Source organism: Bombina bombina, chromosome 4 (assembly GCF_027579735.1).
Source record: "Bombina bombina isolate aBomBom1 chromosome 4, aBomBom1.pri, whole genome shotgun sequence".
In the NCBI taxonomy this organism is placed as follows: Eukaryota; Metazoa; Chordata; class Amphibia; order Anura; family Bombinatoridae; genus Bombina; species Bombina bombina.
Genome location: NC_069502.1, coordinates 426,542,645 through 426,559,240, shown reverse-complemented (window position 1 = coordinate 426,559,240; position 16,596 = coordinate 426,542,645). Strand labels below are relative to the sequence as shown.

The 16,596-nt window shown below is 40.4% G+C and overlaps 1 protein-coding gene across 3 annotated transcripts in view; it reads left to right on the top strand.

Moving 5' to 3' along the window:
• TP63 (tumor protein p63) overlaps window positions 1-16,596 on the top strand; it is a 476,949-nt gene that overhangs the window by 19,570 nt on the left and 440,783 nt on the right. The gene's annotated exons all lie outside the window — the stretch shown is intronic.

Below are 16,596 nucleotides of genomic sequence, written 5' to 3'. Positions count from 1 at the left end.
GGACCTTCTGATACAGGGTCCGTTCAAACATCAAAATCTAACTTCTCTGAAACTGACTGCTTGGAAATTGAACGCTTGATTTTATCAAAACGTGGTTTTTCTGAGTCGGTTATTGATACCCTGATACAGGCTAGGAAGCCTGTTACCAGAAAGATTTACCATAAAATATGGCGTAAATACCTATACTGGTGTGAATCCAAACGTTACTCCTGGAGTAAGGTTAGGATCTCTAGGATCTTGTCCTTTCTACAAGAGGGCTTAGAAAAGGGTTTATCGGCTAGTTCATTAAAGGGACAGATTTCAGCTCTGTCCATCTTGTTACACAGGCGTCTGTCAGAAAATCCAGACGTCCAGGCCTTTTGTCAGGCTTTAGCTAGGATCAAGCCTGTGTTTAAAGCTGTTGCTCCACCATGGAGCTTAAACTTAGTTCTTAACGTTTTACAGGGTGTTCCGTTTGAACCCCTTCATTCCATTGATATAAAATTGTTATCTTGGAAAGTTCTGTTTTTAATGGCTATTTCCTCGGCTCGAAGAGTCTCTGAGTTATCAGCATTACATTGTGATTCTCCTTATCTGATTTTTCACTCAGACAAGGTAGTTCTGCGTACTAAACCTGGGTTCTTACCTAAGGTAGTTACTAACAGGAATATCAATCAAGAGATTGTTGTTCCATCCTTGTGTCCAAATCCTTCTTCAAAGAAGGAACGTCTTCTACACAATCTGGATGTAGTTCGTGCCCTCAAGTTCTACTTGCAGGCAACTAAAGAGTTTCGTCAAACTTCTTCCCTGTTTGTCGTTTATTCTGGTCAGAGGAGAGGTCAAAAAGCTTCTGCTACCTCTCTCTCTTTTTGGCTTCGTAACATAATACGTTTAGCCTATGAGACTGCTGGACAGCAGCCTCCTGAAAGAATTACAGCTCATTCCACTAGAGCTGTGGCTTCCACTTGGGCCTTTAAGAATGAGGCCTCTGTTGAACAGATTTGCAAGGCTGCAACTTGGTCTTCGCTTCATACTTTTTCCAAATTTTACAAATTTGACACTTTTGCTTCTTCGGAGGCTATTTTTGGGAGAAAGGTTCTTCAGGCAGTGGTTCCTTCTGTATAATGAGCCTGCCTATCCCTCCCGTCATCCGTGTACTTTTGCTTTGGTATTGGTATCCCAGAAGTAATGATGACCCGTGGACTGATCACACATAACAGAAGAAAACATAATTTATGCTTACCTGATAAATTCCTTTCTTCTGTTGTGTGATCAGTCCACGGCCCGCCCTGTTTTTCAGGCAGGTAAATATCTTTTAAATTATACTCCAGTCACCACTTCACCCTTGGTTACTCCTTTCTCGTTGATTCTTGGTCGAATGACTGGGACTGACGTAGGGGGGAGGAGCTATATCAGCTCTGCTGGGTGAATCCTCTTGCATTTCCTGTTGGGGAGGAGTTATATCCCAGAAGTAATGATGACCCGTGGACTGATCACACAACAGAAGAAAGGAATTTATCAGGTAAGCATAAATTATGTTTTTTCCTCCATTACTGCTTCTTCCTCGAGTGGTGGCCCGCATCAAGCAGGAGCGGGTATCAGTAATCCTGATTGCTCCATTGTGGCACAAAGTTAAGGTTGCCAGGATCTGATCTTTTCTCCATGTTTGGCTGGATAAGGGCCTTTCTGCTAGTTCCCTGAGGGGACAAATTTCGGCTGTGTCGGTTTTATTGCACAAGAGACTGTCTGAGCTTCCAGACGTGCAGTCCTTTGTTAAGGCTCTGATTAGGATCAGACCTGTGTTTAGATCTGGGAATCCTCCTTTGAGCCTCAATCTTGTTCTTAGGGGTTTGGAACAGGTTCCGTTTGAGCCTCTGCATTTTGTTGACTTTAAATTATCTTGGAAGGTTCTTTTTATTGGCTATTGCGTCTGTGTGCAGCGTTTCTGAGATCTCTGCTTTGCAATGTGTGCCCCCTTATCTGATTTTTCATGCAGATAAGGCAGTTTTACGTTCTAAATTAGGTTTTCTTCCTAAGGTTGTGTCAGATCGCAACATCAATCAGGATATTGTGGTTCCTTCCTTTTGTCCTAATTCTTCTTTATCGAAGAAACGCTTACTTCACAATTTGTATGTGGTTCGTGCTTTGAAGGTCTATCTTCAGGCTACTAAGGAGTTTAGACAATCTTCCTCTTTGTTTGTTGTCTATTCGGGAAGCGTAAGGGGCACAATGCTACTTCGACTTCTCTATCTTTTTGGTTAAGGAGTGTCATCCGCTTAGCTTACAAGACAGCCGAACATCGTCCTCCTGAGAGGATAACGGCTCATTCCACTAGAGCAGTGGCTTCCTCTTGGGCCTTTAAGAACGAGACTCAGATTTTTAAGAGGGCTACTTGGTCCTCCTTACATACTTTTTTAAAATTTTATAAGTTTGATGTTTTTGCTTCGGCTGAAGCAGCTTTCAGGAGAAAAGTTTTGCAGGCTGTGGTGCCTACAGCATAGGGTCCGCCTCTTCCTTTTTGTTCCCTCCTGTTATTCATTCAGTGTCCTCTGGAGCTTATGTATAGTTTTCCCAACAGTAAGGAATGAACCCGTGGACTCTATCTATTTTAGGAATGAAAATATAATTTATGCTCACCAGATAAATTCCTTTCCTTCCGGATAGGTAGAGTCCACGGCCCTCACTTGTTTTTTCTTGTCTATATAATTATAATTCTTGTCCCCTAATATTTATTTTATTCTTCTGGCACCGTTTATACCCTAATGTTTCTCCTACTTTTCCTTGTTTCCACGGCAGAATGACTGGGGTAGTGAGAAAGTGGGAGGAATATTTAAGCCTTTGGCTGGGGTGTCTTTGCCGCCTCCTGGTGGCCAGGTGTTGTATTTCCCAACAGTAAGGAATTTAGCCGTGGACTCTCCCTATCCGGAAGGAAAGGAATTTATCTGGTAAGCATAAATTATGTTTTTTTGCTGGCTATTGCGGATTTACATACTGAATTAGGGTAACTCCCTAAGGTGGTGTTGGATCGTAACATTAATCAAGAAATTGTTGTTCCTTCCTTGTGTCCTAATCCTTCTTCAGTGAAGGAACGCTTGCTTCACAATCTAGATGTGGTTTGTGCCTTGAAGTTCTATCTTCAGGCTACTAAGGAATTAAGACAATCGTCCTCTTTGTCATTTATACGGGGAAGCGTAAGGGGCAGAAGGCTACTACGACTTCCCTATCTTTCTGGTTGAGGAGTGTCATCCACTTAGCTTATGAGACAGCGGGGCGACAGCCTCGTGAGAGGATAACGGCTCATTCCACTAAGGCCGTGGCCTACTCCTGGGCTTTTAAGAACAAAGCCTCTATGGATCAGATTTGTAAGGTGGCTACCTGGTCCTCCATACACATTTTTTCTAAATTTTACAAGTGTGATGTGTTTGCTTCGGCTGAAGCAGCTTTCGGGGAGAAAAATGTGCAGGCTGTGGTGCCCTCATTCTAGGTTCCGCCTCTTTTTTTGTTCCCTCCCGTTATTCATTCAGTGTCCTCTGGAGCTTGGTATAGTTTTCCCAACAGTAAGGAATGAAGTTGTGGACTCTCCTTGCCTAATGGAAGGAAAACATAATTTATGCTCACCAGATACATTCCTTTACTTCCTGGCAGGGAGAGTCCACTACCCCGCCCGTAATTTATTTTTTGTTAGGCGGCTCCCTTTTTATATTTTTTTTGGCACTTTTATACCCTGATGTTTCTCCTACTTCTCCTTGCTCCCTTGGCAGAATAACTTGGGGAAATGGGAGGGATATTTAAGCCGTTGGCTGGGGTGTCTTTGCCTCCTCTTGGTGGCCAGGTGTTGTATTTCCCAACAGTAGTGAATGAAGTTGTGGATTCTCCCTGCCAGGAATGAAAATAATTTATCTGGTAAGCATAAATTATGTTTTTTATTAAATGATAACTGAAACTATAGTTTCTTTTTAGTGATGGTAAATCCTAGCATTTTTAAATGCTCGGATTTACCATCACTTTAAACAAAAATTAGGCGCTATTAAAATGTTTCAATGTTTATTAAACAAATTATTTTTAAAATGTATGTTCAATTATGCAATTAATTTGTGCTTTGTATAGCAGAACATTTTATAATATTAGAAAGTATTACACTCCCCCCACCCGACTACTTTATAATTTTCTGTGCAGAACACTGAATAAGTAATGGATACACTAACTCAACTTTAAGAAAATCAGTATTTGAGCTATAGATTTTTTTCTGTTAATGTTATAAGAAATATTGCGTATAACTGTCTTATTTAGATACCTATGGGAATAAAGAGAACACATCAACAGATTCCTGTGGGAAAAAAGTTGTTGTTTTTTTTATTACAGCTTATTCGTTTGAAGCAGTGTCTAAAACACAATGAAAAGAAGATGAAACTCAACATGTTTTTAATGTATCTGAAAGAATAATTGTTCAAACTTTTAGAAATATCTTTCATTTTTTTTTTAATGTGATAATAGTAGATGTGTTTTTGTGTATCTTTTATTGGTAGATGCGTAAAACTATTATTGATGGACCATTGGAAGCCTCACAAAGCCAGACCAAAAAATTGTTGGTTTTTGTGCCCAGGAACATATATAAAAATAATTTCCTGGTTAATCTTGAGCCTGTCCCAGACTTTGATTGTTGCCATGATTCTAACGCAAAGGGCTAGATTTATCAAATGCTAGGAGAATTCTCCTTTATAGTCTCCTCAGAGTTCTCTGCAGCTTGCCATTGGAGAGGGCACCGGTGCACACAAATTTATCAAAAAATTGCACGTATTAATTTGTGCTTTTTAGGAGGTGAGCTGGGTGAATTTCTCCACTTGAAAAAGGAAGTACTCCTGACTTTCAAACCCGTTTTTTTTTTTTTTTTTTTAAGGTAGTATTTTTTGCTCTCTTCAAGTAATCCATTAAATATGCGTTTTACATGGGGCAAATTTGCGTGTTACTTTTGGTGAGACTATTATGTCTGTTACCACAATACATTTTTAAATTGTTTGTTACAATGATGACCCTTTGTTACCATAACATAATCAAATTTTTAGTAGAATATTTGTTCTTTGTGGGACAACTTTGCATTTTATATTTGGCATATGTATCTAGCCAAAGATAGACCTGCTAAAATCAGTAAGTACTCCATCAGAAATAGATGTAAACACGACATAACCTAAAAGACCTATGGAGAACTTTAATGTGTGTATTTGTTAGAGAACTTTACGTTCTCCAAAGGAGCAAAAAAATTATACATTGTAATTTGACTAAAACTAGCAAATGTAACCCTTTTTTAAGTGCACCAGTGCGCCTTGCAAAAACGCAAACAAAGTGAGTGAAATGTATTTTCGGAGTTCCCCAATTTTAGTCACAATTTGCCTTAATAAATCGAAGGATTGAGTCATATGCGGATTTATAGGCGCAATTTTAGGAGAATTGCTTTGCTAAATCCTGCTCTAAATGGCAGCTAGATATTGTAATAGAGGAGTACATCAGCTCTATTTTAATGGCCTATGTAACAATTTTTGTACAGATTCCTAAGTTCACATAAAATGGCACTACAGTTATCCTATGGAGCAAATTAACCAAAAAATGAAAGGTCTTGCTAGATCTTAGCAAGTTTTTCTTATTGGAAAAGTATCTCTGTCTATTGCAAGTTTTTTTTAAACTATTTTTGCTATTATATCCTTGCATTGACACTATGCATAATGTGTTACGTATGTTCATTTAAATTCAAATAGCATATTTTGGAAATACAAAGAACAGGGTGTGATGTTTCAGTTAAAAAGTCGTGACTAGGGCTCATCCTCTTGTAGAAACAGTTCTTTACTTTACATTCATAAAATATTAAGGTACACAAACACACCCAGATTTTTGAATCTGGATAGTTCTTCTGCAGTGTGAACAAAAGCTTCAAATCTTTTCCTTTGCCAATGTTAATTTAGAATTTACAAAAGACCTTGTCGTTTCAGACTTCTCAAATAACATTTATGTTTTTACTGTCTTTTGAGATATCTATTTTTTTAAAGCAGTGACCACCAATCCAATCTGAGATCTGTTTAAATAGTAAATCAGATAAGACCTATCCATAAAAGATAATGCATTAGTGGCAATTCTCAGCTTCTTTAAACTCATCCTGTATGTTTATCCACTCCTTGGAAATAAATGAATGAATGATTATGTTAAACTTATACTATTTAAAGTGCTCTTAAAAAGTAACTCTAGTGACTATATTTCAAAACTCCTAAGACATTTGCATTTTTTTATTTTTATGTTGATACTTATTTCCATCATCATTTCTTTAAACATTTTCTTTCTAAATAGTAGAAAGTAAATGTAAGACTTCGAGATTGTGGCAAAAATAATAATGTTGCTTAGCAAGGAAAACCTGACATTTTTTATTTCTCTTGTTAAGTGTATCCAGTCCACGGATCATCCATTACTTATGGGATATTCTCCTTCCCAACAGGAAGTTGCAAGAGAATCACCCACAGCAGAGCTGCTATATAGCTCCTCCCCTAACTGTCATAGCCAGTCATTCTCTTGCAAGCCTCAACCAAGATGGAGGTCGTAAGAGGAGTGTGGTGTTTTATACTTAGTTTATTCTTCAATCAAAAGTTTGCTACATACACTGTAAAAATTTCGTTAGTTTAACTGCCTTTTTTCACTGTTATTTCAAATTTTGACAAAATTTGTGTTTCTTAAACGTGCAGTAACGTTTTTTATATTGCTTGTAAACTTGTTTAAAGTGTTTTCCAAGCTTGCTAGTCTCATTGCTAGTCTATTTAAACATGTCTGACACAGAGGAAACTACTTGTTCATTATGTTTGAAAGCCATGGTGGAGCCCCATAGGAGAATGTGTACTAAATGTATTGATTTCACCTTAAACAGTAAAGATCAGTCTTTATCTATAAAAGAATTATCACCAGAAGATTCTGACGAGGGGGAAGTTATGCCGACTAACTCTCCCCACGTGTCAGACCCTTCGCCTCCCGCTCAGGGGATGCACGCTAATATGGCGCCAATTACATCAGGGACGCCCATAGCGATTACCTTGCAGGACATGGCTGCAATCATGAATAATACCCTGTCAGAGGTATTATCCAGGTTGCCTGAATTAAGAGGCAAGCGCGATTGCTCTGGGGTTAGGAGAAATACAGAGCGCGCATATGCTGTAAGGGCCATGTCTGATACTGCGTCACAATATGCAGATCATGAGGACGGAGAGCTTCAGTCTGTGGGTGACATCTCTGATTCGGGGAATCCTGATTCAGAGATTTCTAATTTTAAATTTAAGCTTGAGAACCTCCGTGTGTTGCTTGGAGAGGTATTAGCTGCTCTGAATGACTGTAACACAGTTGCAGTACCAGAGAAATTGTGTAGGCTGGATAAATACTATGTCGTACCGGTGTGTACTGATGTTTTTCCTATACCTAAAAGGCTTACAGAAATTATTAGCAAGGAGTGGGATAGACCGGGTGTGCCTTTTTCCCCACCTCCTATATTTAGAAAAATGTTTCCAATAGACGCCACTACACGGGACTTATGGCAGACGGTCCCTAAGGTGGAGGGAGCAGTTTCTACGCAAAGCGTACTACTATCCCGGTTGAGGACAGTTGTGCTTTTTCAGATCCAATGGATAAAAAATTGGAGGGTTACCTTAAGAAAATGTTTATTCAACAAGGTTTTATTTTACAGCCCCTTGCATGCATTGCGCCTGTCACGGCCGCGGCGGCATTCTGGTTTGAGGCCCTGGAAGAGGCCATTCGCACAGCTCCATTGACTGAAATTATTGACAAGCTTAGAACACTTAAGCTAGCTAACTCATTTGTTTCTGATGCCATTGTTCATTTGACTAAACTAACGGCTAAGAATTCCGGATTCGCCATCCAAACGCGTAGGGCGCTATGGCTTAAATCCTAGTCAGCTGACGTGACTTCAAAGTCTAAATTACTCAACATTCCTTTCAAGGGGCAGACATTATTCGGGCCTGGTTTGAAGGAAATTATTGCTGACATTACTGGAGGTAAGGGTCACACCCTTCCTCAGGACAGGGCCAAAGCAAAGGCCAAACAGTCTAATTTTCGTGCCTTTCGAAATTTCAAGGCAGGTGCAGCATCAACTTCCTCCGCTTCAAAACAAGAGGGAACTTTTGCTCAATCTAAGCAGGCCTGGAAACCTAACCAGTCCTGGAACAAAGGCAAGCAGGCCAGAAAGCCTGCTGCTGCCTCTAAGACAGCATGAAGGAACGGCCCCCTATCCGGCGACGGATCTAGTAGGGGGCAGACTTTCTCTCTTCGCCCAGGCGTGGGCAAGAGATGTTCAGGATCCCTGGGCGTTGGAGATCATATCTCAGAGATATCTTCTGGACTTCAAAGCTTCCCCTCCACAAGGGAGATTTCATCTTTCAAGGCTATCTGCAAATCAGATAAAGAAAGAGGCATTCCTACACTGTGTGCAAGACCTCCTAGTTATGGGAGTGATCCATCCAGTTCCGCGGACGGAACAAGGACAGGGTTTTTATTCGAATCGGTTTGTGGTTCCCAAAAAAGAGGGAACCTTCAGACCAATTTTGGATCTAAAGATCTTAAACAAATTCCTCAGAGTTCCATCTTTCAAAATGTAAACTATTCGGACCATCCTACCCATGATCCAAGAAGGTCAGTACATGACCACAGTGGACTTAAAGGATGCCTACCTTCACATACCGATTCACAAAGATCATCATCGGTTTCTAAGGTTTGCCTTTCTAGACAGGCATTACCAATTTGTAGCTCTTCCCTTCGGGTTGGCTACAGCCCCGAGAATTTTTACAAAGGTTCTGGGCTCACTTCTGGCGGTTCTAAGACCGCGAGGCATAGCGGTGGCTCCGTGTCTAGACGACATCCTGATACAGGTGTCAAGCTTTCAAGTTGCCAAGTCTCATACAGAGATAGTTCTGGCATTTCTGAGGTCGCACGGGTGGAAAGTGAACGAGGAAAAGAGTTCTCTATCCCCACTCACAAGAGTCTCCTTCTTAGGGACTCTTATAGATTCTGTAGAAATGAAAATTTACCTGACGGAGTCCAGGTTATCAAAACTTCTAAATGCTTGCCGTGTTCTTCACTCCATTCCGCGCCCTTCGGTAGCTCAGTGTATGGAGGTAATCGGCTTAATGGTAGCGGCAATGGACATAGTGCCATTTGCGCGCCTTCATCTCAGACCGCTGCAATTATGCATGCTGAGTCAGTGGAATGGGGATTACACAGATTTGTCCCCTCTGCTAAATCTGGATCAAGAGACCGGAGATTCTCTTCTCTGGTGGTTGTCTCGGGTAAACCTGTCCAAGGGTATGACCTTTCGCAGGCCAGATTGGACAATTGTAACAACAGATGCCAGCCTTCTAGGTTGGGGTGCAGTCTGGAATTCCCTGAAGGCACAGGGATCATGGACTCAGGAGGAGAAACTCCTTCCAATAAATATTCTGGAGTTAAGAGCGATATTCAATGCTCTTCTGGCTTGGCCTCAGTTAGCAACACTGAGGTTCATCAGATTTCAGTCAGACAACGTCACGACTGTGGCTTACATCAACCATCAAGGGGGAACCAGGAGTTCCCTAGCGATGTTAGAAGTCTCAAATATAATTCGCTGGGCAGAGTACCACTCTTGCCACCTGTCAGCAATCCATATCCCAGGCGTGGAGAACTGGGAGGCGGATTTTCTAAGTCGTCAGACTTTCCATCCGGGGGAGTGGGAACTCCATCCGGAGGTGTTTGCTCAGTTGATTCATCGTTGGGGCAAACCAGAGTTGGATCTCTTGACGTCTCGCCAGAACGCCAAGCTTCCTTGTTACGGATCCAGGTCCAGGGACCCAGAAGCGACGCTGATAGATGCTCTAGCAGCGCTTTGGTTCTTCAACCTGGCTTATGTGTTTCCACCGTTTCCTCTGCTCCCTCGACTGATTGCCAAAATCAAACAGGAGAGAGCATCGGTGATTCTGATAGCACCTGCGTGGCCACGCAGGACTTGGTATGCAGACCTAGTGGACATGTCATCCTTTCCACCATGGACTCTGCCTCTAAGACAGGACCTTCTGATACAAGGTCCTTTCAATCATCCAAATCTAATTTCTATGAGACTGACTGCATGGAGATTGAACGCTTGATTCTATCAAAGCGTGGCTTCTCCGAGTCAGTCATTGATACTTTAATACAGGCACGAAAGCCTGTTACCAGGAAAATCTACACAAGATATGGAGTAAATATCTTTATTTGTGTGAATCCAAGAATTACTCATGGAGTAAGGTTAGGATTCCTAGAATATTGTCTTTTCTCCAAGAGGGCTTGGACAAAGGATTATCAGCTAGTTCCTTAAAGGGACAGATTTCTGCTCTTTCTATTCTTTTGCACAAGCGTCTGGCAGAGGTTCCAGACGTCCAGGCATTTTGCCAGGCTTTGGTTAGAATTAAGCCTGTGTTTAAACCTGTTGCTCCCCCGTGGAGCTTAAACTTGGTTCTTAAAGTTCTTCAAGGAGTTCCGTTGGAACCCCTTCATTCCATTGATATTAAACTTTTATCTTGGAAAGCTCTGTTTTTGATGGCTATTTCCTCGGCTCGGAGAGTCTCTGAGCTATCTGCCTTACAATGTGATTCTCCTTATCTGATTTTTCATGCAGATAAGGTAGTCCTGCGTACCAAACCTGGGTTTTTACCTAAGGTGGTTTCTAACAAGAATATCAATCAAGAGATTGTTGTTCCATCATTGTGTCCTAATCCTTCTTCAAAGAAGGAACGTCTTTTACATAATCTGGACGTAGTCCGTGCCTTGAAGTTTTACTTACAAGCTACTAAAGATTTTCGTCAAACATCTACCCTGTTTGTCGTTTACTCTGGACAGAGGAGAGGTCAAAAAGCTTTGGCAGCCTCTCTTTCCTTTTGGCTTCGGAGCATAATACGCCTAGCCTATGAGACTGCTGGACAGCAGCCCCCTGAAAGGATTACAGCTCATTCTACTAGAGCTGTGGCTTCCACCTGGGCCTTTAAAAATGAGGCCTCTGTTGAACAGATTTGCAAGGCCGCAACTTGGTCTTCGCTTCACACTTTTTCCAAATTTGATACTTTTGCTTCTTCGGAGGCTGTTTTTGGGAGAAAGGTTCTTCAGGCAGTTGTTCCTTCCGCTTAATCCTGCCTTGTCCCTCCCATCATCCGTGTACTTTAGCTTTGGTATTGGTATCCCATAAGTTATGGATGATCCGTGGACTGGATACACTTAACAAGAGAAAACATAATTTATGCTTACCTGATAAATTTATTTCTCTTGTAGTGTATCCAGTCCACGGCCCGCCCTGTCCTTTTAAGGCAGGTCTAAATTTTAATTAAACTACAGTCACCACTGCACCCTATGGTTTCTCCTTTCTCTGTTTGTTTTCGGTCGAATGACTGTCTATGACAGTTAGGGGAGGAGCTATATAGCAGCTCTGCTGTGGGTGATCCTCTTGCAACTTCCTGTTGGGAAGGAGAATATCCCATAAGTAATGGATGATCCGTGGACTGGATACACTACAAGAGAAATAAATTTATCAAGTAAGCATAAATTATGTTTTTTGAAAAGTTGTATGTATATTTTATAATCCAAGATTTGCAATCTTACTCTGTATCATCTGTTCTTCGCCCCCTTTATTTCCTCTTTCAGCTCAGTTGTAACATAGAAAGCAGTCCCACCAGCTCTCCACATTGGGCTTGGCTTAATGACTGCTTTATGGCACCCACCCCCCCCCCCAAAAAAAAAAAAGTTCTTCCAAGTGGGCTACCATATGATCGTAAAATAATAATATTATTAATAATATTGTTAATATTAGCACAGATTTAAAGCTTTTTTTCAAACAGATTGTAAAACAAATAAGGTACATATATACTTATACATGTTATACATGATTATTTTTTTTTAATTAGGTGCTTCAATTTGCATACATTCATTTAGTGTAAAACATAAATGATTTGTCAGTCACAAATTAATTGTTTTTTTCATAAACCATGAATATCTGTGGCTGTGTGCTATAATAAAAATACTTAAAGGGACACTGAACCCAAAATTGTCTTTCGAGATTCAGATAGAGCATGCAATTTTAAGCAATTTTCTAATTTACTCCTAGTATCAAATTTTCTTCATTCTCTTGGTATGTTTATTTGAAAAGCAAGAATGTAAGTTTAGATGCCGGACCATTTTTGGTGAACAACCTGGGTTGTCCTTGCTGATTGGACAGCACCAATAAACAAGTGCTGTCCATGGTACTGTACCAAAAAATTTCTGGCTCCTTAGCTGAGATGCCTTCTTTTTCAAATAAAGATAGCAAGAGAACGAAGTAAAATTGATAATAGAAGTAAATAAAAAAGTTGCTTTCAAATTGCATGCTCTATCTGAATCATGAAAGAAAAAATTTGGGTTCAGTGTGCCTTTAACATACTTACAGATTTTTCAGACTATGCGACTGTAGAGTACAGGTTCAAAACTCTTTATCCAAACAGCTTGGGGCCGGAAAAGGTTTGGATTTTCGAATATTTTGGATTATTTGTACATTATGAATCTGTGAAATGGGGGATAGATAAATTATAATATAAGAAGGCGCTAAAATAGCTCTAAGTGTTAAAGAAAAGGAGAGTGCTCGAATGCTGGAAGATTGCCTAAAATAGTATCAATAGGATTCGTATTAACAGAGAAAAATTCCCCAATGTAAGATGATGCAAATGGTAACAATGTTGCAGTTAGTTCTGATTTGGATACTTTTTTAAACAATTGTATGTTTTGCATATATATCAGACATATTATTTTAGAAAACCAGGATTAATAACCACCTTCTATAAATCACATTGAGACAAATGAACAGATATATAATTATAAAAAGTTTACTTTGAATCTTTAAAAAGGCAGAAATATATTGAATACATATATCTATAGTTAAAATACAAATAAAAAAAACAAATAAAACATTGCATATGAAATACAATCAAGCGCTCCCTAAGTACAAAATTGTACTCCTAATCAATCTCAGATACTCCTCGGTTAATGATTTTATGATATAGAGTACCAAGTGGTAATGGCAGTATTGTTATATACACCCTTTACAAGCAGGTATGGTGTTAGTTCATTCAATGAAAAAGTATTTCCTAATGCGGTGCATGGAATCTATGAAACAGTAGCGGCCAATTACTTATTAACTTCTGGTTTTCCTTTAGACACGCTATCAGGGGAAAGACTTAAACAGTGGGTGCTTCAAATAAAAAAAGTCTTAGATGGTGAATCCGTACCTTGGGAAGATTTTGTGTACTCCTGCTATGCCGGTGATCTTACCCTCTCCTGTGTACGGCTTCTTCCAGGAGACTGATTCCTGTTAAACAGCTTTAGCAGACAAGCGGTTAACTTTTACCTCTCTCCGGTATCTTCAAACTTGCGCAAGTTTCTTTCACAAACCGGACTCCCTCTCCTGCACTTCGTACTTAATGTACGCAGGGAAAACGTTGTAGTCTTTATAGCTCGCAGGTGTCGGGTTCTCACCTCCGTGTGTGCACCGTCTCAAACAATCTTCTTTCAGAGACAGGATTTCAAAATGCACAGCTTCAACGGACAGCGTCAGAACACCCAGCTAATAGAAAATACACAAAGCTTCTACGCGTTTCACCCTGATTGCGGGCTTTCTCAAGATCTTGAGAAAGCCCGCAATCAGAGTGAAACGTGTAGAAGCTGTGTGTATTTTCTAATAGCTGGGTGTTCTGATGCTGTCCGTTGAAGCTGTGCATTTGGAAATCCTGTCTCTGAAAGAAGATTGTTTGAGATGGTGCACACATATGCAAAATATACAATTGTTTAAAAAAGTATCCAAATCAGAACTAACTGCAACATTGTTACCATTTGCACCATCTTACATTGGGGAATTTTTCTCTGTTAATAAAAATAAAATCCTATTGATACTATTTTAGGCAATCTTCCAGCATTCAAACACTCTCATTTTCTTTAACACTTAGAGCTATTTTAGCGCCTTCTTATATTATAATTTATCTATCCCACATTTTTGTCCAGGAGGAGGACAGTATTAGGGAGGCATAAGTGTTTTAGGTCCAGTGCTACACACTATATTTCTCTTGTTAAGTGTAGTCAGTCCACGGGTCATCCATTACTTATGGGATTATATATCTTCCCCAACAGGAAGTTGCAAGAGGATCACCCAAGCAGAGCTGCTATATAGCTCCTCCCCTCACATGTCATACCCAGTCATTCTCTTGCAACCTAACTAAAGATAGGTCGTTGTGAGAGGTCTGTGGTGTTTTTAAACTTAGTTTATTTCTTCAATCAAAAGTTTGTTATTTTAAATGGCACCGGAGTGTGCTGTTTGTTTCTCAGGCAGCATTAGAAGAAGAATCTGCCTGCGTTTTCTATGATCTTAGCAGACGTAACTAAGATCCACTGGCTGTTCTCACACATTCTGAGGAGTGAGGTAACTTCAGAAAAGGGGAATAGCATGCAGGGCCCCCCTGCAAACGAGGTATGTGCAGTAAATTATTTTTCTAAGGAATGGAATTGACTGAGAAAATACTGCTAATACCAATGTAATGTAAGTTCAGCCTTAAATGCAGTGGTAGCGACTGGTATTAGGCCGATGAGTGTGTGTACACTGAAGTATTTTTCTAGGGAATGGAATTTGACTCAGAAAATACTGTTAATACTGAAGTAATGTATGAGCCTTAACTGCAGTAAAAGCGACTGGTAGCAGGCTTATTAATAACACTTCATAACTTTTAAAATGTATGTTCAAAACATTTACTGGCATGTTAATCGTTTTTTGTGAGGTACTTGGTGATAAAACTTATTGGGGCATGATTTTTACCACATGGCTATCTTTGTTTTCTGCATAGAAACAGTTAACTGAGCTTCCCCACTGTTGTAATATGAGTGGGAGGGGCCTATTTTAGTGCTTTTTTTGCGCAGTAAAAATTCAGTCACAATCTTCCTACTTCATCCTCCATGATCCAGGACGTCTCTAGAGAGCTCAGGGGTCTTCAAAATTCATTTTGAGGGAGGTAATCAGTCACAGCAGACCTGTGACAGTGTGTTTGACTGTGATAAAAACGTTAATTATTAAATTGTTATCCGTTTTTGGGTATTAAGGGGTTAATCATCCATTTGCTGGTGGGTGCAATCCTTTGCTAACTTAATACATTTACTGTGAAAATTTGGTTGCTATAACTAATTTGGTTCATTGTTATTTCAACTGTGACAGCTTTTTGTGCTTCTTAAAGGCACAGTAGCGTTTTTTATATTGCTTGTAAATTTATTTGAAAAGTATTTTCCAAGCTTGCTAGTCTCATTGCTAGTCTGTTTAAACATGTCTGACACAGATGAATCTGTTTGTTCACTATGTATGAAGGCCAATGTGGAGCCCCATAGAAATATGTGTACTAAATGCATTGATGTCACTTTAAATAAAAGTCAGTCTTTGCATGTAAAGAAGTTATCACCAGACAACGAGGGGGAAGTTATGCCGACTAACTCTCCTCACGTGTCAGTACCTTCGCCTCCCGCTCAGGAGGTGCGTGATTTTGTGGCGCCAAGTACATCAGGGAGGCCCTTACAAATCACTTTGCAAGACATGGCTACTGTTATGACAGAAGTATTATCTAAATTGCCAGAATTAAGAGGCAAGCGTGATAGCTCTGGGTTAAGGAAAGAGCGCGCTGATGATGTGAGAGCCATGTCCGATACTGCGTCACAGTTTGCAGAACATGAAGACGGAGAGCTTCATTCTGTGGGTGACGGATCTGATCCAGGGAGACTGGATTCAGAGATTTCTAATTTTAAATTTAAGCTTGAGAACCTCCGCATATTGCTAGGGGAGGTATTAGCGGCTCTGAATGATTGTAACACGGTTGCAATTCCAGAAAAATTATGTAGGTTGGATAGATACCGGTGTGTACTGACGTGTTTCCTATACCTAAAAGGCTTACAGAGATTATTAGCAAGGAGTGGGATAGACCCGGTGTGCCTTTTTCCCCTCCTCCCATATTTAGGAAAATGTTTCCTATAGACGCCACCACACGAGACTTATGGCAGACGGTCCCTAAGGTGGAGGGAGCAGTTTCTAATTTAGCTAAGCGTACCACTATCCCGGTGGAGAATAGTTGTGCCTTTTCAGATCCAATGGATAAAAAATTAGAAGGTTACCTTAAGAAAATGTTTGTTCAACAAGGTTTTATCTTACAGCCCCTTGCATGCATTGCGCCTGTCACTGCTGCGGCGGCATTCTGGTTTGAGTCTCTGGAAGAGGCCATTCGCACAGCTCCATTGGATGAAATTATGAACAAGCTTAAAGCACTTAAGCTAGCTAACGCATTTGTTTCAGATGCCGTCGTACATTTAACCAAACTTACGGCTAAGAACTCCGGATTCGCCATCCAAGCGCGCAGAGCGCTATGGCTTAAATCCTGGTCAGCTGACGTGACTTCTAAATCTAAATTGCTTAATATTCCTTTCAAAGGGCAGACCTTATTCGGGCCCGGCTTGAAAGAAATTATCGCTGACATTACGGGAGGTAAGGGCCATGCTCTGCCTCAGGACAGGGCCAAATCAAAGGCCAAACAG